At 38.4% G+C, this 26,582-nt stretch overlaps 1 protein-coding gene across 1 annotated transcript in view; it reads left to right on the top strand.

Moving 5' to 3' along the window:
- Nucleotides 1-26,582, top strand: part of ntm (neurotrimin) — a 215,159-nt gene that overhangs the window by 117,560 nt on the left and 71,017 nt on the right. The gene's annotated exons all lie outside the window — the stretch shown is intronic.

Consider the following 26,582-nt stretch of genomic DNA (forward strand, 5'->3'; position numbering starts at 1 on the left):
GGCAGCATCTGACAAATCCAGGAGAGAAAACAAAGCAGACACATGCACGGGGCACAGAAAACTAATGATGACCATTGATCACTAGCCAGTAACATCAGCTCTGTCACCTGCCATGTGCACACAGCACAGAACAGAGAAACCCTTCAGGAAAGCAAAGGATAAGAAACAAATCGTTGTCGTAACTGTCTGAACAAGTTTCTTTAAGGTGTGTTTCATTAATCTTTAACTTTTGCTGTTGAAAAAGCATTAATCAACAAACTGGTTGGTTGACTGTTTTTCCAGTGGTGATGATGTCATAATAGGCCAGTGGTTGCAATGGGGTCAGTGGTACTTATTCGGGCATATTCTTTTAAAGAGGAAGGTGGTGAAACAGCATCAATTACTACAGCAATTTTCCTCAAGTTTCTTCAAATTGTGTCATAGTACTGTAAAAGAGAGACAGACTATATACTCCGTATTAGTCTGCATTAACAGGCAAAAAAAATGACCCGTCATCTGTGGAGTTCAGTGGATTGAAACTATGAGCATTTATCAGCATATAGTTGACAGATGCCTGGTGTCAAAACATGGCTTTCGTTCATTGCTTCTTGAAACACGATGCCCTTTCAATTTATTATTATAGGGTTCAATGTTACAGTCAGGGGCGAGACAAGTTGTCAAGTTTAAAGAAGCAGTATTTCATAGAATTTCACTTTGACAGTAAATTGCTGATTCTCTTCCTTCTGCTCGTTTTTATATGTGCAACAGATGTAATAAGCTTAAGGAAAGTATGCTTTTTATGGTCCCAAAATGTAAAACAATAATAAAAAAATGGATGATTGATAGCCTATAGCCCACTGCAACAGTTTTCATGAAATTATTTCATAAAAGAAATGAAGATGGAATTTGATTATATTGAAAAATATTGGAACAAGTAGGTATTTATAATTGGTCACTTTTTTACTTGTTTAAAGGGTTTTATTGGTTCATTAACTGGTTTATTGTGACCAGTTGAACTTAAAAGTCACCCGCGTGCACGAGAAAAGATACAGTGGAGTGATACATTAATATAGATATGAAGTTTGTCGCGAATTACCAATCAGAAGTATTCAAGAGCGCTTTGTAAAAGAATACTCTCACTCACAAAACTAAAGTTCTACGCTGAGTCATCTGCCCTCATTTGTCTTCTGTTCATCTCTGTGTGTATTTGAAAACGTTGGCCTGATTCATTACTAACTTAATTGAATAGGTTAACAGAAAGGGCACCGTGCAACAACTGGACCAATCTCTCCCACATTTGCTATCAATTGTGCCGTGTGCTGGGGGCGATAGCGCCAGTGAATGAGAGGGTTCAGTGAAGGACAGATTGAATGAGTGTGAGTCAGTCTATGATATAGGTGAGTGTGTATCATCCTCAGCGAATGGCTTAATAAGAGCTTGTTATCGGTCCTTTGGGGACATACTAATTAAAAGCGATCTTGTCTAAGGAATGAATTTGCTGAACTATCACCAAAGTTCATTCTGGAAACAGTGGCTCGGTAACTCTCATTATATTTTCTTTATCCTTTACAATACTCATCCTGAACCTTCATAGTGTCTGATAGAATAATCGAATTGTGAATGTGTAACAAAGCACCTTGACTAAAATAGCTTATATTTCCATTGGAAACTAGATGAATGTAATCCTGTGCAGTAGGCAGAACATTGAAAAAGATCACGGGGTCAATTCCCAGGAACACGCATAATGGTGAAATGTTTACCTAAAATGCTTTGTAAGTAGTTTTGGATGAAAGCGAATGGATAAATGTAAATAAACTCCAGCTGGATAACTGTGATTGGTTGGCAGTGTTGTTTGTGTTCTGCGCACGAGGTGGCAGTAGAGACTCACAGCAGAAGTGACTCAGAATTAAAGTGTTCATGTTTTAGTTTTCTGCATCAGACAGGGGCCGTTTCTCAATGTGCATTCTTGTGTCCTCTTGTTCTCGCTCTACGTCATCAATTACCGTCAAAGTCCATTCCAATACTGAAGAACACTTGAACAGAGAACGCATGAAAGTACCCGGATGCGTCTCGATATCAAGGATGCATCGAATGCAGCCTTGCACGCGTACAGAACCCATTTGAAGTCCCAGAAGTCACTGCGGTGCGTCCATCCAAGTTAGATCTTCCGAGGCTGCATCCTCGGAAGACCGGTCTCCACTGGAACACAAGTCCGTTCTTTGCATTCTTGGAATTGAGAAACGGCCGGGCTTTACGCTAACGTTATGTTTTCATTATGGCGTATAGGCAGGTGATGCCATGCTTTTCAGCATTCTGTTCCCCTAATGCATTTTTAACACCCTTATTTCAAAATCATCCTCACACGTGACTAAAGGTGTCAAATTGTTCATCATCAAGCAGTAAATATAATAACCTCTTGTTCGATAACAAGCAAAAGCATTTAATATCAAAAAGTTAAGTCTGGATTGTCAGATTTTTTTTAAACGTGAATGGTGCTATTACACATACCATCATGAACCATTATCAGTTTACCATTTAACAATTACAATATTGTTTTATGTATGATGTTTTTGGGCATTATTCCAGTAGGATTTAATGATATTCTATTGGTTCTTTTGGTTCGTCCTGCTGATATCCTACCAACAAAACCCAACACATTGCCATAGAGACCAACAGAGACCATTAGTTAACATTAAGGGGCTAGTTCACCCAAAAAATTTAATTCTGTCATCATTTATTCACCCTCTTCTGAGTAGATCTTTTGAAGAATGTTGGTGACCGAACATGGCGGTGATGACAGAATTAAATTTTTTGGATCAAAACCCCTACGATTAATATAACCAATAAATAAGAATAACGTAGTTTTATTTGAGCAGTTCAGGTAGAAAACTTGATACCTGCAGTGGCAGAATTCATGAATGATATTCGCTGTGGAAGAATTTGATCAGCGTGCCGTATCCACGGGAGAAAAGAAGAAAAGCGTCAGTGATCTACCGTGTGTCTGTTCTGCTGTCTGTAATTAAAACCTCCAAACCTCTTGTCAGCCTCTCAGAACAGAAACTAAAAAAATCAAAGCTCCCTGTCTGACATTCATCTTGACACGGGTACTTTTAAGATATTAGGAGAACGGTCAGTAACCTTCTGCATGCTTATTTCACTGTCAGAGGTCCATTGATGGGTCGGGCAAGGGCTATTCATACACAAACCATTTCTCTTCTCACTAAAATTGATTTAATGACAACATCTGCTGGCCACAATCGATGGCGCAGAAAGCAGCGTGCATTATGAAGAAGAGAGAACAGATAATAGAGGATCACTATGTCATTTCCATACCACCGACAGCATCCTTGAAATTAAATCCTTTCTAATAGAGCAGGAGGGGGACGCTGAGAGATGCATGCTACGGAAAGTTCTATATCGAAAGCCATCAGTACAATCTGAATGGATGTTTATTATTGCATTTCGGTAGTCTGACGGTATTAGAGCAGTTGCAAATTGCAGGCATCATTTCATATTGGGTTATCTTGATCGGCATGTACAGCGTATGCCCATTCCTTTTGTTTGTGAGTAAATCACTAACTTGGTTTTGTTAATTTAATCCGTGTATACAGCATGTTGATATATGCAACATTGTGAAGGGAGCTCTTTTTGCAAACAACAGGTTTAATCAATAAAAGTCACCCGAGAACAAATAGTAGACAGCAATGGCAACAAACAGCATTTAACATTCGTAATTTCTGAACGAAACAGGATGTTTAGTAAAGTGATCGAATAGCACTTGGGAAAATCACACAGTATAGTATGTCCGGCATCATATGAAAGTTCACCCAAAAATGAAAATTCTGTCATCATTTACTTACATTCTTGTCATTTTGGTAACCAAACAGTGCCGGCACCCATTCGCTTGCATTGGTTTTGTGTTCATACGAAAGTGGGGAATGGGTACCCCCATTTTATAGTTTCCAACATTCTTCAAAATATTTGTTTGTGTTTTGAAAAAGAAAGTCATACAGGTTTAAATCGACAAGAGGGTGAGTAATCGATGACAGAATTTTCATTTTTGGGTGAACTAGCGCTTTAAGAGGGAGGACTAAACTGTTTTTGCTTAATTTCGCTGGGATGTAAAGCTGTGATTTAACAAAATGTGATGAAAATATTTTTAGTTGTTGCTCCCCGACACGTGTAAAATCATTACGGCTTGATTTTTGTCTGCCGGGACTTGATTAGATATAAGCTTGTTAGGTTGTGATACTGTACCATACTGTAGGCTACTATATTATTTCCCACAGCTTCCCAGCCTTGGTTACATCATGAGAAAAAGCAATTTCCGAAGCTGAGAAAATGATCACACTATGAAAGATTACCGGAATTATGGTCAATTTAGATGTCCAAAACACTGCAAACATTACACTCTCTTTAATGTGGAACGAGACTGAGACTGCAGTCAAGTGTGTTTCTTATGTCATTTATCAGGCCTTCTGTACTCGCTGCAACAGCTGGCTAATGTTTAATTAATCGTCTTGGCGGAATATAACAGGAAATGCACCTCGCTCTGTCAGCACCCGGTTTTCGCATGTTGGCTCCTGTTGTCCGCAGCGCTTCGATACGGGATAATGCGATCTTGCAGGATGCAGCAGCGCGGGTTCATTAAGGCCGTGGCAGAGCACAGGTGCTGCGCCAGAGAACCTTAGAAGATGACTGTGACGCCGGGATATGAGCTGACACCGGAGTCTCCTCGGAGGCAGGGGTGTATGTGTGTGTCTTATCTGGTCAGATATTATTTCGTGGACATGACCAGATCCTCTGGTTCTCGCAGCTGGAACCGGCAGTTTCTCCCCGGCACAGATGTTGTGCTGTATGTGGTCATCTTTTCCCCATTTTCTCTGCCGTACAGAATATTCTAGTACCGTGCGGATGCTGTGACTGATCCACAGGGCTTTTGTGCAGGAAGCAGTCTTAATATTGAGGTGTGGAAATAGCTGCTGAAGTGCAGTAAACAAGAAATGTTTACTTTTTTTTGTTTAGGAAGAAATATAGTCAAGCCTCCACACCAGCTTGAGCAGGTGTGCAAAGAATTAAGTGCTTTGTCTTTAAAAGACTTTGTGAAATGGCTTGATGAGCAAAATTTTTATTGATGTGTTGACACGTTTCCTATTGGAACAGGAAGTTGGGTTTGGAGTCCTCCTTTTCTTAATAGCCACTAGGCTTTAAAGGGATAGTTCACCCCAAAATTATTTTATTATTATCCACCATTCCCTTATGTCATTTCAAACCTGTATGATTTTCTTCCGCAGAACACTAAACATGATAGTTTTCCTGGTTGTGTCCATTGTACGAACACAAAACCACTGAGACATTTCTCAAAATATCCTATTTTGTGTTCAACAGAATAAATAGTCATATACAGGTTTTGCTTGATATACTGCATTAAATGATAAATATTCACCATTTTGGGTGAAATAACTGGTGGTATTATCAGTATTTCCACACGGGATGCATCAATGTTTTTTTTCTGAATAGAAACTCTAGGTTTCAAGAGTGTTCATCTGGTAAAAGTATTTTATGAACATTTTTGAGATTATGGCAAAAGGATGTCTCTAAATCGAAATACATGGAGTACAAAACACTAATAAATTCACATTTTTTTTCATGAAGTCTTTAAGGAACATGAAGAAATTCCAAGCAATTATATTCCCTTCATGAAAGGTGTTTCTGCCTTTTCAAAGCAGCTTGTGTTCCTCATGTATCCGACAGCATAATTTTGCTCACTCTTCACAGGTTTCTGCTTTATTTAGATATTTTATATAGATCACTGCAGATATTTGTCACCTTATGTCATCGGTATTTCAAGATTATGAAAGTGCAACCAGGTGCCTCGGCACAGCGTAAACTGCAATGTTCCTCCTCAGTTCTGTGTTGACTGTAACAGACACACTGTGACTGGATCTGGTTGCACATCTATAAAAAAATACACGTCTGCATTAATCAGTATATCCTGCATAAAAATAGCCGTGCCTGAGCATCCGTACGTGACCTTTATCCCAATCTTGCCGTCGGGTTTGGTTGACACTCAGTCTACTCCCAGACCATCATACCGTAGTAATTAGTGTAATGGAGCCATAGTTTCTTCTCACATCTGTAACAGTGTGCAAGGCGCATTTGTGCAGACTGCAAAACCCTGGTGAAGATGAAATCTCAATGGTCTCAGGCCTACCGCAACCCGGCGAAGCCTTGAGATTACCCACGTGAGGTGCAGAAAAGTCTCCTCGCAATATTGCGAATTTAATTGTGAACGTTTTACAAGATGCCAGGCTATCACATGCTTTGATCTCGCCGTTTGACGGCTCGAACCTCTTGTTCTGTCAGCATGTGACATACACGAAAGAGAGTTTCAGGCGATTGCATCACGCTGTTAGGTTACGCTGTTTTGATACGTCTGAAATGGACGTCTTAAGGGCTTGTGATTTTTGATATCGGTTCACGCAGCTGTTCGACTCGTCCTTTATTTTGTAAAAATGGGCAGAGTTGCGTTACGATAATGCCTTTGGAGTGGAAGTCAATAGTGATAGACAGGATGTTTTCTTTTGTAATATATGCATGTCGTATTATGTACATAATATGGCGTATTATATTGTGATCTTGAGAAAAGAGGATTTTCATTACATTAGGTCTGATTTTTTACATACATTGATATCCTGTCATGCATTAATAGGGATGAAAAGCCCTGTGTCATATCTAAATACAAGCAGCCGTTATGAGGATAGAGTTTGTTGTTCGGAATTCTCGTGCTTTTTTGTTTTCTCCTACTTTGCATTCTGTCGAGGTACCACTTTAGCGGGGTCCCATTGAGAGAGACGACAGAGGAAGTTCTTCTCGTCTTTCTCAGCCAACCCCAGCCCAGTCCGTGTCTCCTTCTTTCCTTTTTCGTCTTTTTCTTCATGAATATCCCACATTAGCGTGAGTGTGTGTGACAGATTATGCATCATGGTTTTTAATTGATCCCTCTGGGGTCGCTTCAGAGCGGTTTTAGGAGTTAAAAACAACGCACTCTGATTTTTATTGCTCTCAAACACGCAGCCTACCTGCAGATAAAGTACATATCTGTGTTTCCGTACAGAACCGTTAAATATTTCAGCTAAAATGGCGAATAGCGATACAACTTTTGTAGTTAAAATTCTCTGGTTCTTAAAAGTGGGACTTGCTGCTGTAGGTGTACGTTGCTTTACTCACCTTACCTGATTCCTTTTAATATTTTTTACTGCCATATTTTTAAATGAGCGAATAAGCGTTTTTTCCTCAGTCTCCTATTAGATTTTGTGTCGTTACCTAGAAATCCAGCATCATGGAAACTTCCAGCGGATGTGTAATCTCAGAAAAGAATTCACTAAACTGTTGGCCTCCTTTTCTGAGTGCTATTTTAAATTCAGAAACCTGCATTTTATTCACCAACCACCAGCAATCCAGCTAAAGTTAAACGCACTAACACTAACAGTATTTATTGCATTTATTTTCAACTCAAACACGCCCCCCTTCTGTGTACAAATGGCTTATGACTATAGGTCCCACCTTACACAATCTTGTCGTTGTTTTCTTGACGCGATTGATGTTGCTTTATTATATTCTGAGGAAAGAGAGGCGATAAACAGAATTTTATTAACATAATAGATGCTTGTGTTGCCTGTTGATCATGGTAGCAGTAATTCATCAAGTGATGGAGAAGAGCATTATGACTGGGCGGCAGTCAGCTGCATCTATCATCAGAGATTGAATTGTGCTGTGCAAATGGCAAGTCTTTAATATCATATTTTTTGTGCATCTAATATGTTTTGGTTATCGTGTCGCATCTGAAAAATGATCAAATTATGATAAACGATTTTGATCATAAGTAATCAAAAGTAACAAAGTCATCTTTTTGTCACCTCTGTTCTGCTGTTTTTACGTTCTCGCCTCTTGTCGTGAATTTTGCCGGGTTTGTTATGCGTGAGATAAGAATGTGTCACTTTGTGATTGGCGGCGTGCCACTCTAAATGAAGCTTGATGTGTGAGGTGCGCGTATGAAAGGAAGCGATCTGAACCCAATCAACAATCTCGACCAAGGGCGAAGAGATCACAACGTGTGAATTTTACAGCTGTTCATCCTTGATCTGCCTGTGACCCTCAGATGGAATTCAGTGTGCATTTTATTGAACTTTAGAGGTTGTGTTGTGTACTTTCAGTAAAAGAAGACTGTGTTGTACACTATGCTACTTTTAGTTGGACCGGTATGTGGAAGATTATCAATGTAGACATTTTCTGTTTTGTAAAGGTTTCTGTGTTTTGTCACACAAAGAACTTCGTTTGAAACCATCTATTCAAGATTTGTGTCCTTGGATCAAGAATTGTGACCTCCGCAGAACCATACATAGGCTATGTTCACATTTGACAAGTTTTTTGACAAGAAAATGTTGACAATGGCGCTTTTTTAGTAAAAAAAAACGTTGCTACTTTGTGGTTACAAATAACAGCATTGTTCAGAGGCAGCATTTTTCCATGAAGGCAGAGAGACAGGCTTCATAGGCAGCGTAACGGAAGTCTATTTGAAATCTATTGCAATAACTAATCACACATTTAAAAACTAGAATGCTAATTTCATGCAATCAAAAGTTTTTGAAAGTGAAAATTAAACTTACATTTATACAAAACTATGCTCCTACAGGCGTTTCGGCCGGCTTTTAAATTTTTTCAAACTTGATACTGCTCGACCAATCATCTTCCTTGTATGTTGTTATGGAAACGACAGGTCTCGTTCCCTTCTAGTCATTGGTTAGCAGTGTAAAAGGTGCTTGACATAGGGCATTTCCTTTAGAAAAGATTTTTTCTGGCATTTAAAAAAGCCTTTTTTTCCCAGGAAAGTCCCATTGAGATTAAAAGAAATCTCTTCTTCCAGGGAGTCCTGGCTAATATGACCGTGCAAAAAAAATTCATATACACTTATAACACACAAAACAAGTTCTAAACAAGCAAAGCTAAACTCATTAATCATGAATCAACACATTAATTAAAACAGCAGCAAGGTTCTTTCATTTTACACCGCAATGTTTTTTACATATTCCAAGAAGGAACTATTTCTAGCGGAATAGTGGCACGTAATTGATTCCATAGCCATGGAGCAAAAAAAGAAAGGTGATTTTCTGAATGTACCCTAGGAACTGCTGATTTAATTCCTTAATGTAAAACAGACGCTAGCATCTTAAAAAAAAGTCAAATGTGAACAAAGCCCAACTTGAGTCAACATAGTTGCCCTTCAAAATTTCAATGCCGTTTTGTCAGGTATGCTTAAAAGCAAGCATACATGTGTTTAGCCATATATACTGTACATATGAATACCTACATTTCTGGGCTTGTATAGCACAGTGCTATAAATCCAGTTAAAGAAGTGCAAAGCATCCCGAAATTCAGGCCAGATTTAGGAAAGACTCATAATATGTTTACTTATAACCATACCCACCAATGTTGGTAAACGTGAAATTATGTTTTCTTGTGTATTCACAAGAGAGAGAGAAAATGTATTTCACGCTGAACAGCTATTGCTAATAGCATTCTCTACCATGCTATTGGTTGTATTCTGTCAGAGCTACAAGTCCAGAAATTCTTCCAAGCAGGTCTACACTTTTATATTAAATAAGTTCATTTTGTTTGTTTTCAGGCTGTTTTATATAGTAGAATGATAATTTTGTTAACATGTATCCTCTCTTAAATACGATTACACACAGAATTGTACATTAGAATAAAGGTTTTCCTTAAATTGCTTGTCTGCTTAGCATCTTAACTACTTAGCATGTGAACTATGTAATCTCAAAGCAGTGTGTTTCCTGTACTGGTTTCCCTCCCTTTGATCCAGGTATATCATATGAATAGTTATCTTGACAAAACTCCTCAGAGAGAGAGAGAGAGAGAGAGAGAGAGAGAGAGAGAGATGGCTGAATATTGCGGCAGAGAGAGGGAGATGGCTGAATATTGAGGCAGAGAGAGGGAGATGGCTGAATATTGTGTCAGTAATTCCAATCTCTGTGGCAGAGCTACAACGACACTGTTCTCCTGGTATTTTCATTAATCCTCCCTCCATCTTTCACTCTCTTTGAAAATATAACAGACAGACAGAGAGAGAGAGAGAGAGAGAGAGAGAGAGCAACAGGATGAAACACTCTCTGCCATCTGCTTCCAAAGGCTAATAAAAGCCGTCACCGTCACACTGGTAAATTATGGCTTTTAATGATGGTAAATGTGCAGTTGTATTAGTATCACTGGATTCTCCTCAGAACCATCATGAACAGCGAGGATGATGCAAAAATAGCAGCAGTACATGATTTTCATTGTATTATTCAGCCGGCATATAATAGGTATAAATTGGTTGAAAATGTGTGCGAGCGTAGCGTATATGAAAGAAAGATGACAAATTGTGGAATTATTTGTAAATTTAATGGATGCCTGAGGTGCTGATTCGGCCGTGACACAAAACAAAAATAATTGTTTGGGAATTTTAAAATGAATGTCGTGGCATTGATTCTTTTTACTGAGTTGGTAATGATGGTATAGCCTACCATTATAATGCATAGTATTGATTATTATAGCTGTAAGAAAAAGTGTGTTTTAAGTACAGTAGAAGTGGTTGTGATATATTAAAAGGCCATTCAAATTGTAATGATAACTATTAAAAATTACGTTACATTCTTCATTTCGGGGAATAGCAGGGTTCACATCACCTCACGATGTATATCATGACGTAAATTGAGTATACGCATCCGTCATTCATGTTAACTTTCAACAACCTAGAAATAAAGTAGTAACAAAGTTCAAATTGAAAGAAATTCTGACAGCACAAGAATAACGCAAACATCCAATAATCACTTTATACCTCAAGAACTGTTCTTGTCGAAAATCTTCTCACAGTGATACGATTGCACTTCTTTTCTTCGTCGTCACTGTGGCTTATTTGTGTTATTGTGATTTAGTTTGTTACAGTTTGCTCACCAGCCACACCTTCTTTAATGCCACACCTTCAATTAATCAACACCCTTACAACATGTGTCAACCAGACATGTCAAGCAACAACTGTCAATTGATTATAGTTACGCAAGTCTTTCATTCAAAGCTTTAAAGCTTGAGAAAATCTTTTAACATTTGTTTCAGTGTTAAAACTTGCATTTCCCCTTTTTCCGCCCATGGGACATCAGTGCCACATTCCCAGCAGTAAAAACACCTCCGTCAATTCAAGTGTTATTTCAACGCTTCATCTAGATATTTGCCATTTCTCACCCTGTGCCAATGCTACACTATATCAGACTCAGGCTATGTAAGAAAGCTCACCTCATAAATGCCATTTCATGCCACTGTGGCATTGCAGTCATTGAAGATGGATGGATGGGTCTACGGAACCGCATAACGCATGCAGCGATGCGGAGGGCAGACGACCGCAGGCAGCCGGAAAAGGCGCAGCTTTTGTGAGTCTGTCTCATTTTACAATACATCAGCGGTGCGTGGTGTGTCACCGCGCTGTCGGCATCATCCATCCATCATGCCCCGTCTCAAAACCATCAAACCCCAGGGATAGGGGCCTCATCACAGGGGCCACATTAATCCCCAGCAGCCTGCTCACACCTAATTCAGGCCTAAGAGTGATAATAAAATCATAACTATCATAACTATGTGTATCAGAGGAATTTCCTTCGGCTCTGGGATCGGCTGTGAGATTATAAACAGAATGACATTTTATCTTTCTCTGGCCTTCTGGATTAATTTGTGAATTAAATATTTGCACATTTCACAATCGTGTCTTTCCCTTTGTATTCATGGATGCTTTCGCTAGGATTTCCTTGTGTTATGTAATAGTTTTTAATCCTTTCCGGCCATAAGTGTAGAGTTTGGTCTGGTTATAGAATGTATAGAGGAATGGAAATTGGGGTCGGACTCGAACTTGCATCACCAGCATGAGCGTTATACGTGACAAATGATGTTAGGGTATTTATTTTATTTCGTTTTCTCATTGAGATAACAGTTCAGATACTTTTGTTCAAAGCCAAATATCATTGTTGTCTTTCTTAAAACTCGTATCTCTGTATATCGTGATTTTTCATAAATCATTATTATTAGTCACCCTTATGTTTGACACTGGGTTTTGCAACTATCTTGCCAATAAAAAGTATTTGAAAGTGCTTGTCAACTTTGACAACAAAGTATGCAATCATTGAGACGGTTCAGTGTTTTTTTCCATTTCCTGAAAAATGGCTTATTTGGACATACAAGGTTTCAGAAGGACATCAACCAAATGATATTTTATAAATATAGCATATTTATTTTTGTGCTGAATATGCTGTGCCAAATTGCTGTAAGCATTGTGCAGTTATGCAGAAATGCATGAAAGCATCACATGTCTAGTTATTAATTAATTTTGTGCAAATATTGTGTAAAATAAGTGATATCTGAGTACTTAACACATTTTAATGATAGGAAATCAGTTTTTTTTTTGGTTAAATGGATGGAGAAGTTAGTGGGTTCTCCTTTTAGAATAGTTGATCAGCCAGAGAACGGCATGATGTCATCAAAATCGTTTTTTCTTCTGTTTTTGAAGAATGTGCTTTGATTCCTTATACTGTATATCTTCTAAAAGCAAATTTTCGCCCGTTTTTGAGCAAATTAATTTGTAGATGTCCTAAGGGCTAACATAACATTGATTTCATGGGGACGTATATGTCTAGACAAGCAAGTTGAATGGGTTGAAACTGCTGTAAAATGATGATAAGAACACAATTATAACCATATGTTCTATCATCACGACATTGGCAACCGTAAAAAGCCTAACGGTTGTCTGTTGAACTACTAAACAAATAAATATTCTAAATTTTAATATCTAAATTCATAGTCGAGTACTAGTTGTAACCCCATGTTTTGCAAACACTAAAAATATTGGCAAGGTATGAGAATGGTATTAAAACATGAGAAGAACAGACACATAAGGAGCGTGTCTGTTTGAGAGCGTATGCTCACAGAAGCAGTGTTGAGCCAAACCCCAGCCCCTGCAGGCAAGCATTATATTATTATTCTGAGTCACAGAGGATCACGGGTATCGCTGGGATAATCTCTACAAGTATCTCTTTTTCTCTTTGGCCGCACGCAGAAAAAGATTATTTTTAGGGGACGCTGATCCAAATGAATATATCCCTCGCCCGAAGCGTTCCACTGCTGCCCCTGGCGACGGGATTATAGGCTGTCACCTGCGGAGAATCAGGGAGCAAATGTAGCCCCCATTCAGCGCCCACCATTCACATGTGCTGTTTTAGCACAGAGAAGAGATGAACTATGCGGTCTCATCTTCCAAGATGGCATTACCCCTCTCCTTAATCCTTCAAAAGGACCTGCGGGCAGTCGATTTGCAGCCACCCGGCTGTGAAGAGAAGTAATGATGGCTTATTGACCTGTTTGCTGTTCGAGCAACAAGGCCAACGGAAAATGCGAGAGTTCCTATTTCTCACGTGTCGCGCTGACTACGCAGACCCCCGGAGCCCGTTAAAGACTCACATAAATTTCAATGAAAGTTGATTTTTTTTAGACCTGTGTGTCTAAGGTGGTCATTACATTAGGAGCGATTACCAGCCATTTTCTGTACATTTCTCAGCCTTTAGCACCCCGTAATTAAATAGAACTTGGATGGTTTCATTATTCATGGTTACAGAGTATTGAATCGCTAGCTGGTGATGTGTAATTTAGGGGCTGAGCGGTAAGTTTCACTGATAATAATTGCGTAGGCTTTTTGAACTGGGTAAAGAAAGTTTTACACGATTATGAAACCGCATAATCACACATAAGTGGCATGTATGTACACCATATTTTTGTCATTACATGTGTTAACTTGTCTTAAGAGCCCTCTTAGAACTTTTTCAAGCCTTGAGAGCCAAGTGTTGGGCATTTTTACTTAGGTTTAGGTGCATTCTATTCTAATATATGTGGAACTTTTCCTGAATACATGGACAAATATTACTGTTGTATTCCTTAACAAGTGAATATAAACTTGTTTTCTGTGCAGTATTTGAGTTCTGAAAAAAATACAGAGCAACTTTTCTGTTATTTTCACATTTTCTTTAGTTTTCAATTTCTCCAAATAAATGCAATAACAAATAATATTTTATTCAAAATTTGGCAGAAATATTGTTAGTAGTTCACAGAATGAAGAAAAAAATATAATTTTACCTAAACTCATTCTATAAAAAGTAAATACACAAAACAAAACTGTGACTGTACATAGTTATGTTTCTCGTAATTTACTACAAAACGGTTTATTATAAAGCAAAACATAATTGAAATGCATTAGTTTACTGAAAAATACAACATCTAACAGTACTGCATTTTAGCATGATTTGATATTTTAGCATGATACTGTTTTGTTTGATTAGTGTCTTAATAATGTGGAATATTAATATTGACTCTTTATTGTACGTCTCATTTTTTATTTAAAAACCTGAAATAATTGTGTTTATATCTTACGTGTTTTTCTAAATCTTCCCCTGTCCGAAGTGGTTTTGAGCAATGAATAATGATACACTGCTTATTGGATGTTTCAGTGTGGTCTTACTCGAACTTTCAGACCCCACCATACTGTATACAAGGGGTTTTCAAACTCTGGGTCGGGACCCACTTGTTGATCGCACAGTGGCACGAGGTGGGTCGTGGAAAGTCACTTGGCTTTTGAATGACGCACAAAAAAGTCCAGTTAATGACTGGCAATAACAATAGCTTTGATATTTTACCGTTAGATAGTTTGGTTTTGCAGCTTAAATTTCATTTATTCTATTTAGGGAAAATAAAAACGATATGTGTATTTTCTCCCCATATTTCTTTTTGGTGGGTCTCAAGATAGATGATACCTGTCTAGGTGGTTCCTGGAATGAACAAGTTTGGGAATCGCTGCTGTATACAGTACTATAAACCCTTAAGACCCTACCCTGTTATAATGGCGCAGCATACAGAAGTGGCTATAGCTATAAATACAGCGATAAATATTTTTAATTGCAGTTTGGTCCTGCGTAGACAAACATTGCTAGAGTTATGTTTCCTAGTGAGACTCGGCAGGATGTAAAGTGAAGTTGTCACTGCGACTCTGGCATCCTTGCATTAAGCCATTTAATGGCAGCAAACCATTTGAAGTGAGAGACGGGGGCAGTTAGTGAGGCTGAGCAAGAGTGATAAAGCAACTTTCTGATTAATACTTTCTCCACCACAGTCTCTCTATCTCCGACTCATACTCTCTCTGTCCGTTTTAGCTCCCTTCCTCCTAATGCTGTTTATCTATCACGGTTGCCCAGGGGAGGACGAAAGGGGTCGGGCTACTCCACTCTACTTTTGCTCTTTCCTATTGACCATCATTTCTGCTTATGGGGTCTGTCGCAGCCGAACATATCCTCCGTCGTTGCACCGGTGTCAACAGGCTCAGAGGGGGCTGTGCGGGCATAGGCTGAGATCCATATCCATCTTGGAAAGAGCGCAATACGTGCACGTCCCCCTACGGGATTAATGATGACATTTACTGTCGTTTTTGACTCCTCCGTGCAGTCTCGATAGTTTTGGTTAGTGCCGCTTTGCCTTCAGCCCTTTAGAAATTGGAATTTCATCCTCAAAGCTCATAAAAAAGAAACGGCTTATAAACTGCCCGTCACTGGGGTCCATCCGGTGTGCCGTGTAGTGGATAGCACAGGCGGATATTGCCTCACCCCATTTTCCTTTTTTATTTAAGACCGCAGCGAATGTCAAACACAGTCCAATAAGCCACGTGCCTTTCACCCGTGCACGTCTGGGTCTTATGGGAGGTTCAGGTACAGATGCCGGCTAAAGTGACGTATGTGACAGTAGAGGGAGCCGTAACAAATTAGACAGTTTGTAATTAGGCAGAAGCCCAGGGCTAGAATAAATCACAAGGTGAGACCGCCCGACATGCTCAGACATCCTGCAGATACAAGTGATGACATACAGTATTGTGTTGAGTTTAATGTGAGTTTAAGAGTAATGTATGCGTGAAAGATATTTACTTGATATACTTATGAAAGGCTTGAGTAATGAAAGTAATAGCACACCTCTCCCTAAGAATTTGTGTGTTGATGAGTTTGGCTGACATGATGAGCTATATGGCAATGTTTAATACTAGGGTTTCACGTTATTGAAGAAAAGTGTGATACGTTGTTTATGATGCAATATACAATACCGTATAGGATGAATTAATACTTTACATTTCATATTAAAACCATATTATAGTTATTGCGCAGTCCCATTTAAAGGGATAGTTCCCCCAAAAATGGAAATTCTTTTATCATGTGCTCACCCTCGTGCCTTTATAAAGTGAATTTCCTTCAAAGACAGAACACAAAGGAAGAATATTTTTTCTAAGCCCCGGTTGACCTCCATTGTATGGCCACAAAAGCACAAAGACATTTCTCTAAATATCTTTTGTTTTCCACAGAAGGTAGCGATATATACACTATTTAAATGACATAAGGGTGAATAAATGATTACAAAAACATTCTTTTTAAATGAACTGTTTTTTTAATACTTAATCTAAGGTAACTCGAAGACTGAACAATAGTAGTGGTGATTATTTCCTTATCAAACACTTATAAAAATGAACAATTCAATTTAAGTATTCTATACTTAATCCATATTACATGAATTAGATTTCTTTCATCGGCTTCAGAGTTTACCCCCGATGTTTTATGCATCCCTCTGGAAATCCAGCCAGTGTATTATCAAGCTATTTAGGACTGTTTACAAAAACTCTACGGTTTGAATCCATGCCCTAGTTTGTAGTATATATATAATTGGGTTTCTCGCCTGAGTAAAATAACTGACAACTATGTTAATTGCTACCTCTCCTCCCTAAGGCATGTGGTTATCAAGGCCTCAGTCCCATGGGACCATCGTAACAACCTGGTCGACATGTTCCGAACCTTCTCCCAAGGTCCTTCAATGTCACAGCCATTTTGAGGAAATCCTAAATCACCTTGACTGTTTTGCATACCGACTGACAGTTTTACAGCTCCACAAGTTAATTCTAGGTCTTCGCGGCTTGAATGCGGTCAAGCGCTGTCTGCGTTTAAGACAGTTTAAGTCCTTGAGCTCAAACAGTGCACTTGACTCTTGTGGTCTACTGCTTTGTAACTGATGAGGTGGCAGCAGTTTAAAAGGCATTGATTAAACAACTTGTCACCGAATGGGCCATCCATCAGTCACCATGTGTATGAGAGAAAGCGTGGAGCTGTACGCCTCCCTCTTTGATTTGAGTTTGGCTCGAAATGTGTGTCTGTCCTTGCCTGGCTTTATACTCCCATTTAATATACTTAAAACCAAAGCTAAATAAGCAAACACACTGTCACTCCCAGACACATTTGTGACCATGGACAACAAAACCAGTCTTATGGGTAATTTTTGAAAAACAATTTTATTGATGTATGGTTTGTTAGGAAAGGATGATATTTTGCTGAGATAAAAAGATCTGAGATGAAAATCCGGAATGTAAGGGTGCGGAAAATCGCCTTTAAAGTTGTCCAAATGAATTCCTTAGCACAGCATAGTACTCACAAAAGTAAAGTTTTCATTTATTTACAGTAGGAAATAAACAAAATATCTTCATGGAACATGATCTTTACTTAATATCTTAAAGACTGGCAACAAAAAAATCAATCATTTTGACCCATTCAATGTATTTTTGGCTGTTACCAAAAATGTTTCCGTGCTACTTTAGACTGGTTTTGTTGTCCAGGGACACATTCAGCAAACCTTTGCTTGACTATTTAATCAGGGACATTGATGTTGTTTTTATGTACAGCTAAATGCAAGCATTATAGACTTTTTGCATTTAAATATGTTTTTACCAATTTGTTCATTCCACATGTGAGGAAAATTTAATAATGAAAACAATTAAAACTAATAAATTAAAATGAGTTTGAAGGTAAAGAAACACTGTACATTTATAAGGACGGGCAACCTTCCGATTTCTCTCGTGGAGCAAACACGGAAGTGACTTTAATTGCAATATATCGACTTGCCGCTAGAGACTTGCTCCAAAAGAGAGCAGAATCTCATTGAGCTCCATGTCAAAATGGGCTACTACACAGCAGAAAAAAAACATATTTACAGCCTGGTACCAAAAAATATTTTGGTCTAGATATCAAATTTTACCCTTCATGACAACTGTGAGGAGGGGGAATTATTTTATAGCTCACTCGTTTAACAAGTGACAAGTGGTTTCAGCAAACCAGGCGCCACAGCTCTAACCTCGTCCCACCTTTTTGTCCATTTTCGATTATCCGGGAGTGATGCGCGATGCCAAGATGGCGATGAACGCCTCCACCTACTTAAGGCTTCGTTTTTACTCTTCACAAACCTACGGGTGATGTCCAGACACTACGTCCATATTTTATACTGTCTATGGTTTGTAGACTTACATCTTGTACTAATTGTTTAGTTTATTTATGCATCGTATGTGATTTTTTTTTAAATTTGACTCCTAGGTAGGGCCTACTTAAAAGGGACCTTCTTACACTTTATAACTTACATATTTCAGCTTTTTCGTTGGTCAGGTTTCGTTGGTCAGGATATGTGTTGTCAATATGTGATCACCAAAAAATCTAAATGATTGTGTATTTCTTTAAGGGAATGAGTCATAGCTCCACACTGCCAGTGGGGAATACGTGGGGAATTAAGATGCGAGTGGATTATTTATAGTTCTTTTGGCATATTGAGCCGAAAAGAATGACACTTCAGCTTGACTTCAACTAATTTTTTTACTGTAACAGTGCTACAGTACAGTACAGCGTCACAATCAAATGAAAGACTTTTTACTTCTTTTTTGACCTGTTCTTTGACCCTTCTTTTGAGCCATGAGCCAATTTTATTTTGCTTCATCACTCCAATAACAGCTTTTTCTGCCTGATCTCACAGAAAGTCGTTAATATTTTAAGAAGTGGCTAATTTGTATCAATTCATACGATGTGTATGATACAAAAAAGTGTTTATTTGAAAAACGCCACACTGAAGCCCCTCCCCTAACCCCACCCTTCAACCTAATGCCACTGGCGGGAAAGCAAATTGTACAAATATGTACAAATATGTACAAATACAAATTCAGAGGAATAAGCCACCTCGTAAAATAGTAATGAATTGCCGTGAGATTGTGTTGGTTTTTCTAGCCGCCATACAGTCATTAATATTGGCTGAAATCTTTCACAGAAGTTGAGAATGTCGTAATAGTCCATCATGGTATTTCAAAAGAGCAAAGAAAATCCAGTTGTCCATTATACGTGTATGGCTTCCTGAAATATTAATGTAGAGTTTGACTGAACTGTTCCTACAAATCCACTGGTTTTCTAGAATTTCCGACCAAGAGTTTTGCCTTGAATCTGAGCACACAATTTGCACCGTCAAGTAGTGCCTTGAGCGAAGGCTTTGGTGTGTATTACTGGCCTGTCTTACCTTTAATGCGGCTTGAAAGTCTGACTTTGATCAATTCAAAGCCTCTTCATCACAAATTCAGACAGGTACTGAACTGTTCGTGTGACTGAAGCCCCATCATGACGGTGTGTGATCCTTTTGACTAACAAGAGACTTATGCATAAAATCTGCTGAGAAATTAATGCTTTACCACAAATATTTTTAGAAGTGATTAAATCTCCCAGGCAATCGGCGAGAGAGGGTGATTATTGACTGCGGGCGAGATAGATTAATGGCAGATTTCTAGATTTCCAGAAGTGATGTATAATTTCGCTGCGCCGCTCCTCACCTTGAATTGACTTTGTTTTGCAGATTTATTGCTTTGGAATTGCCGCGGCCTGCACTTTTTTATAATTGAACATCATCTGACCCAACTCACTAAGAGCAGCAGCAAAGCAAGAGAAAAATATGAAGTAGGTCAAGGATGTGGGAAATGGAGCGCTTTTAGCATACTGAGTATGATGTTATTTTTTCATTTGTCCTCAGCGCTACGGAGAGGAGAGAGCGAGCCGATCAGTACTTTAACGTTACTCTTTTATGTTGTGCGTTTTATTCTGAGACGGATTTAAGATGTGGACTTCTGACTGTAAAAATCCACAATTACACGATGTCAGAAAAGAACGTTTTGGAAAATGTTTAGCTTTGCAGGTGTTCGATTGTATGATAAAGCAGAAAAAATAATGTGTTTTGCACATCTATATTTGCACGTGAATGCAACAGGTCTCATAATTGGATAATGTCAGATCTTTGACTCATTAATGCAAAGGATAGTTCACCCAAAAAGGACAATTTTCTCATCATTTGCTCACCCTCTTGTCATTTCAGCTTGTATGACTTTCTTTCTTTTGCAGAACACAAAAGAAGATATACTGAAGACTCTTGGTACCCAAATAATGGCAGTACCCATTGACTTCTATTCTATAGATACAAAAGCAATGCAATTCAATGCGTACCTCCATTGTTTTGTTACCAGCATTCTTGTGTTGTGCAGAAATGACAAGAAATGACAAAAGGGCGAATAAATGATGACAGAGTTTTCAATTTTATCATAAGCTGATGTTATAAACTGTGCAAATTGTAGGAAGCAGAACGAAAAACACTTTTTTATATATCTAAATCATAATATTATAGAAGAACTGTGTATGGTTCACAGCGCTCTAAAATTATACAATGTACAGATAAAAAGTCCTATTTTTTAGTTTCATTAAAAAAGCAAAACTTAATTCAGATTCTGTTGGGCAGCAAGCGAGAGGCAAAGCTTTGCAGATCTTTTGTACAGTCCCTGTGTACCCACCAAACCGGCTTTATTTACTTTCTAAAGAGAAGAGCATTTCTCCACAGCGCTGTGTTTGGCAACTCAACAAACCTTCACTTTCCCATGCAAATTCAGTTGCGAAATTGCACGGCGGCTGTCCTGAGGAGGCCATGCTAATAGCACTGCGTATTGTAAAGTTGTCATCTGTCATCACACATCACCCCCCTCCCGTTGAGCTCCGTTCTTTGATGTGAATTGAGACAGTAATGTGTGTTTGGGAGAGAATGGCTTCTGCTTCCTCTGAATAGCAGAGCTGACAGCACTCAGCCGCAATTGGACATGCGGTGCAAAGTGGGTCTCTCTCCACAGCATCAGATTGCTCGCTCGCTCTCTATCTTTCTCGCGCTTTCTATCTCGTCCAGGCAGCTTGTGCTCTGTATGGATTCTCCATGTAAATCCCCCGCTCACCTCTCTTCTTTCTGGTTGGACTTCACAGAAGGACGAATGCCGTGGGGCGACTGGCGTCCGCGCGGGCCAATACGCCGCCTCCGACGCATTTGATGTGACATCAGACATGTTTGGAAGATGTGCACAATGGCAGGTTTCGGTGTGAACGAATGCTGCGGATTAATTGTGCGGTACGGCCTATTCAGTTGGTAGAATGAATGTGAGATATGTTATCTACTCTGTGAGATGATGTGGAAGGTTAATTGCAGCGACGACATCTTTCATAAAGAACTAATTACAGCATTCGCGTGCGGAGTTGATGTTAATGAAAATAACCAATTAACTGAAATGTAAAATATCTCAAACCCAGTTATGTTTCATTTGCACCAGCCGTGGGTTTTCCTCTCAAATGCTGCATTCAATAAATAAAGGACATTTATCAGGTCTCATTTGAATATGTATTCTTTGAAGTGTATAAACACCTTCACTGAAGTGAAATTGCAACACTTGTTTAAAGCAATTAATTATGGGTTAAAACTGTTTATAACTGCAATTTTCTCTCTGAAATGTATCATAGCAACATGTTTGGCAGGAAAATGTTTACAACTTGCATCTCCCAGCATGCCAAAGTCACACAGCATGCTCTCTTCCTACCGATATGATTACTGCCTGTTTTGAATCAAATGAAGTATATATATGTATTTGACTTGTAACATAATTTTCACAATTTTCCAGGTGCAGTCATCATAATTTGGCAACATGTCAAGAAGTATAAATTATAAATTTGTACTACACTCTTCAAAAGAAAGAGCCTTTTGGTTCCAGAAAGCATATTCAACATCTAAAGAACCTTTCTGCTTCACAAAAGGTTCTATGTGGTGAAAAAAGGTTCTTCAGATTATAAAAGAGTAAGAAAGAGACAGTTCTTTAAAGACTGTTTGACTGAATGGTTCTTTGTGGAACGAAAAACGGTTCTTCTATGGCATCGCTGTGAAGAACCTTTTAAGCATCTCCATTGGTGTGTAGGAATGAATTTATTGGAAATCTGACTAAATATGCATTTTAGAGAAAATGTGACTGATGCACATTATTTCAAAAATTAAATTATGAAACACTATCGTGGTTTCAAAGTATGATTTCAACAAAATTTTCACTATGATTTCAATCTTTGGCATAAATATATTAAACCTATGTTTTCACAGAATGTTCTTTACATTATGCATGATGATTTTATATAGAAAACAGTAAATAACAAGAAATGACTTTAAAGCCATTATAATGTCATTATGTTTACTCTTACTCCTGTCATTGCAGTCCATTAACTTTATTGTTTCTTACAAGATATATCATGAAGGTGAATAAGGGCTGTTAAGCTAAAAAAATAAGATTTAAACTTCATAAAATCATAAAAATGGTCCATTTTCATATTTAAAAAAATCAGTGAACAATTCGAACTTCTAATTGCATGACCTTAAGATTTCTGGTCCACTTTTATAATACAGTACTAACAAGGTCCAAGATAGCCACAGCCTCGATTTAGGGACCTAAATCGAGGCTAAATTGAAATTCTGTCATCATTGACTCACCCTCTAGTCATTTAAACCTGTATGACTCCCTTCCACAGAAGATGGTGGTACCTATTGACTTCTATTGGTTATGTGTCCATACAATAGAGTTTTTGGTTGCCAACATTCTTCAAAATATCTTCTGTGTTCTGGGGGGGGGGAGAAAGTAAAAAATGAACTATTTGAGAGTTATTAAAGACAGAAAGTCAACTGATTTTATCTCAGGGACTGTATACTCTCTCTCCCATATTATAATACTGTTGTGAGCATGAAAGTGAGAGAGAGAGAGAGAGAGAGAGAGAGAGAGAGAAAACTGTAAATAGAGGTCCAGGGGTAAGTTGGTAAAGTGGGGAGCTTTCACTTGCTTCAGTTCATGTCACCTTTGAGAGATTGCCCTCTTGGCCCTCTTTCCACTCGAGCAGTGAACAGCTTCAAATGCCTCCCACACATCTTTACTGTGTCCAGCAGAAGACAGGTGGGGGTCAGCTGCAGAATAACACGTTGTGATTTGAGTAGGTTTGGAGTACTAAGAGAGAGGCTTGTGCACAGAACCTGTAACATGTTTTGGCAGGTCAAGTAAAATGCTCATGGGCCATGTAAACTTTATCCTTGTTCAAATGTCCATATGTCCAACATGAAACATTCATAAAGCATGTTAAAATGGTGTGAAGTGAACTTAACCTTATCGATTTAATTGGACCATGAAATGCATTACAATTTACTTTCATAATTTATTCACCCTAAAGTTGTTCAAACCCGTAAGACTTCTTTGGAACACAAAAGAAGATATTTTGAGAAACGTCTCAGTGGTTTTGTGTCCATACAGTGAAGGGTTAAAGGGGGGCCATTTTCTTGCTTCCAGTTGTTCTTCAAAATATCTTCTTTTGTGTTCTGCAGAAGAATGGCAAACGGGTTTAGAATAAATAATAATGAAGTCGGGTAAATAATAAAATAAGTTTTATTTTTAGGTGAGCTATTCTTTAAACAAATTACTTTCTATAGAAAAAAGAACATTACGTTTCGATCAAATCTTGTCAAAACATGTTTTTACTTATAATACACAAATGAATCGTGTAGATTAAGAACAAGGACATTTTATTTAATAGAAAAAATCTTTTACTTAATGTGGTCAGATTAAAAGCTGTCATAATTGATTGGGTATTTGTTGTCACAGTTGCTGAACTCGTTTGTCATGTTTGCATTACTTGTATCAAGACTCTGTCAGTCTGCAATGGATCAGTAGAGCTCAAAGTACTAAAAATCCTTCTAAACGCATCTACCACTTGTCCTTTTTTCATCGTATAACTCTGAAAGACATAAACAACAATATGGATTTACACAGACAAGGAGCAGATACCAACATTACATCTGACAGCTATGTGATATTGTGTGTGAAACACACAATGTGTGTGTACCTGTGTGTGTGTGTGCTTGTCTGAGACAAGGAGAACGAATACCTTCAAAGCTTAATGAGGCCGTGGATCATCACAGTGTCTCCAGTTCGATCAATCCACAGGCGGGTCCGATGTTCTCTGGGTCTGATTCTGTTCTTATCAGCTAAACGCACTGGAGCAGGACCGCGCAGGCCAGCCCCTCGGTTCAATACCGAGCACGAATACTCTTTATTTTCTGGCAGATAAAGGTGTGCATGGAGCATGAAATTTTGAGCCTTTTCTCATTATTGAAGGTGTAATTTGGTGGTTACACGTATTAGAGGTTTATGGCTGTTGAGTTTCAACAGTCAGCACATAGCCTGTAAATAAAGCTGCCTTGATGACTTTCACTAATTGCCGATTTAGATTTATTGATCGGTTCCAGAGCTCATTTGCCTCTTCATTTACAATCGTGTATAATTTGAAGAATTTGTTCGTGGGTAATTATGCAACACTTTTCATCGCAAATTAAAGGTGCAATGTGGAGATTTTAGCAGCATCTAGTGGTGAGGTTGCGAATTGCAACCAATGGCTCACTCCACCCCTCCCTTTTGAAAAACTATGGTGGCTCTCACATGACAAAGTTGTTGTCGCGTTTTCACTTCTTTGCTGAATGAGATAACGTATTTCTCTGTTGAGCAGTTTGTCCCTTTAGGGTTAGTTATGTATTATATTGCATTTCTGTTTCCTGAAAGGGATTTCATCCTTACATCTGTTTAATTGGAATGATTGAGTTTAACATGCATATTCCTACAATTTTCCCATTAGAATACCACACATATCTTTACATTGCTTGTGTGTGTTGTTAATTGGCTACACAGGAACATTTCTGATCTTTTCATTCTCTGACAGTAAAAACATGACATTTCTTCCTGCAGCATTTTAAAGAACCCAAATGTGGCACCAGTCCAAGGTTAACCTCTGTGCCTCCACACTGTCCTTGGACAGATAATACGGGCATCAGTAAATCGGTGATTCTGTGCAGTGACAGGCCTTTGACCTTGTCTTCTTAGCTGTCTTTGAAGGAAAATTTGTTTTTATACCTATGCCTGTTTGTAAATTAATTGAATAGTATTCCTATTCATAGGGCAAGATTCATATTCATATAATATAATTAGCTATTGTAAACGCTTATATCACTACATAAAGCTAATGTTTGGCCGGTTACATATGACATAATTGCAGAACAGCAGCATGTAAAGGTGCTCGGCAGATGCGGCCATAGAGGATAGGGAGAAATACATGTATATAATGTATATATTCATATCCTGCCATGTGTGCACGTTTCCTGATGATGCACAGGCAGCCCACGTCTCACTGTGAGCACTTGTTTGGGTTTGTTTTGAGCCAAAATGCAAATCAGAGATGCAACGTTAATTTGCGAAGTTTGCCCAATTTCATTTAAGCATATTCACTGTCATGTAGATGTTTTTATACACAGCTTTTTTATTTATATATCTGCTTTGATGTTATATTGATTGAATCGAGTGAGCTTATATAACGTAAAACATGTTTTAGAACCTAATTTCTATCTTTGAAGACTGAATGCATGTTGAGTAATCTGTAAAACAGCATCGCCTTAAAGATGTAGAAAAGAAATAAAGTTTCACACTTGACACGTGGTAAACATGCAAAAGTTTTAGTAGGACTTTTGAGCGGAACATAACTTCAGATATCACAAAACTAGTAGATACTAAACGTGGCATCATGACAACTTTAGAAAAACAACCAAGTAAACATGTATTGATACCTGTATTGTACCTAGTGCATGATGGGAAAATACAGCACAGACGTCTGTAGACATATGTAACCTCAGTTCCCTGATGCCACAAACACGTATCTTATTCTGCTGAAGTCGTGAGAGGCTCTCAGGCTCTTCAGAACAAGAGGTAAATGAATGCTGCACGCCTTTTAGATTCGTTTTATACCGGACATCCGGGGGCGGAGACCGGCATGCAAATTTCATTCGGTAGTCAGAGTTGATTGGTTCTCAAGGACGAACCCCATCTGTCATTCTCGACACAACGTCTCGTTCCCTCCATCAGGGAACTGAGGTTACAGACGTATCCAAGAAGTTAATATTAAGCTTGGAAATATTTCATTGGGTAGAAATTTTGATGTTTTGTGAGTGAGAGGGTTGCCTTTGAATATTGTTGAATACAATGGGTCCCCTGGTAAAGGCCTTTTCAACTACTTAAATTGCTCAAATTGCCAATAAATGTGACTGATTGCCAATGTCTGTAATTCCGTGTCCTCATTATAGTTTTTTTAAAGAAATAATACTCCAAACGTGGTATTTTGCGTAAGGTGTGTCAGTTGATGGATTTGGATTGTGTTGAAAGCTCCACAGCTTGTCATGGTAAGAGAGGGATAAACTGTTGTGCAAATTTAAAC

The sequence above is a fragment of the Triplophysa dalaica genome, chromosome 22 (genome assembly GCF_015846415.1).
Source record: "Triplophysa dalaica isolate WHDGS20190420 chromosome 22, ASM1584641v1, whole genome shotgun sequence".
In the NCBI taxonomy this organism is placed as follows: Eukaryota; Metazoa; Chordata; class Actinopteri; order Cypriniformes; family Nemacheilidae; genus Triplophysa; species Triplophysa dalaica.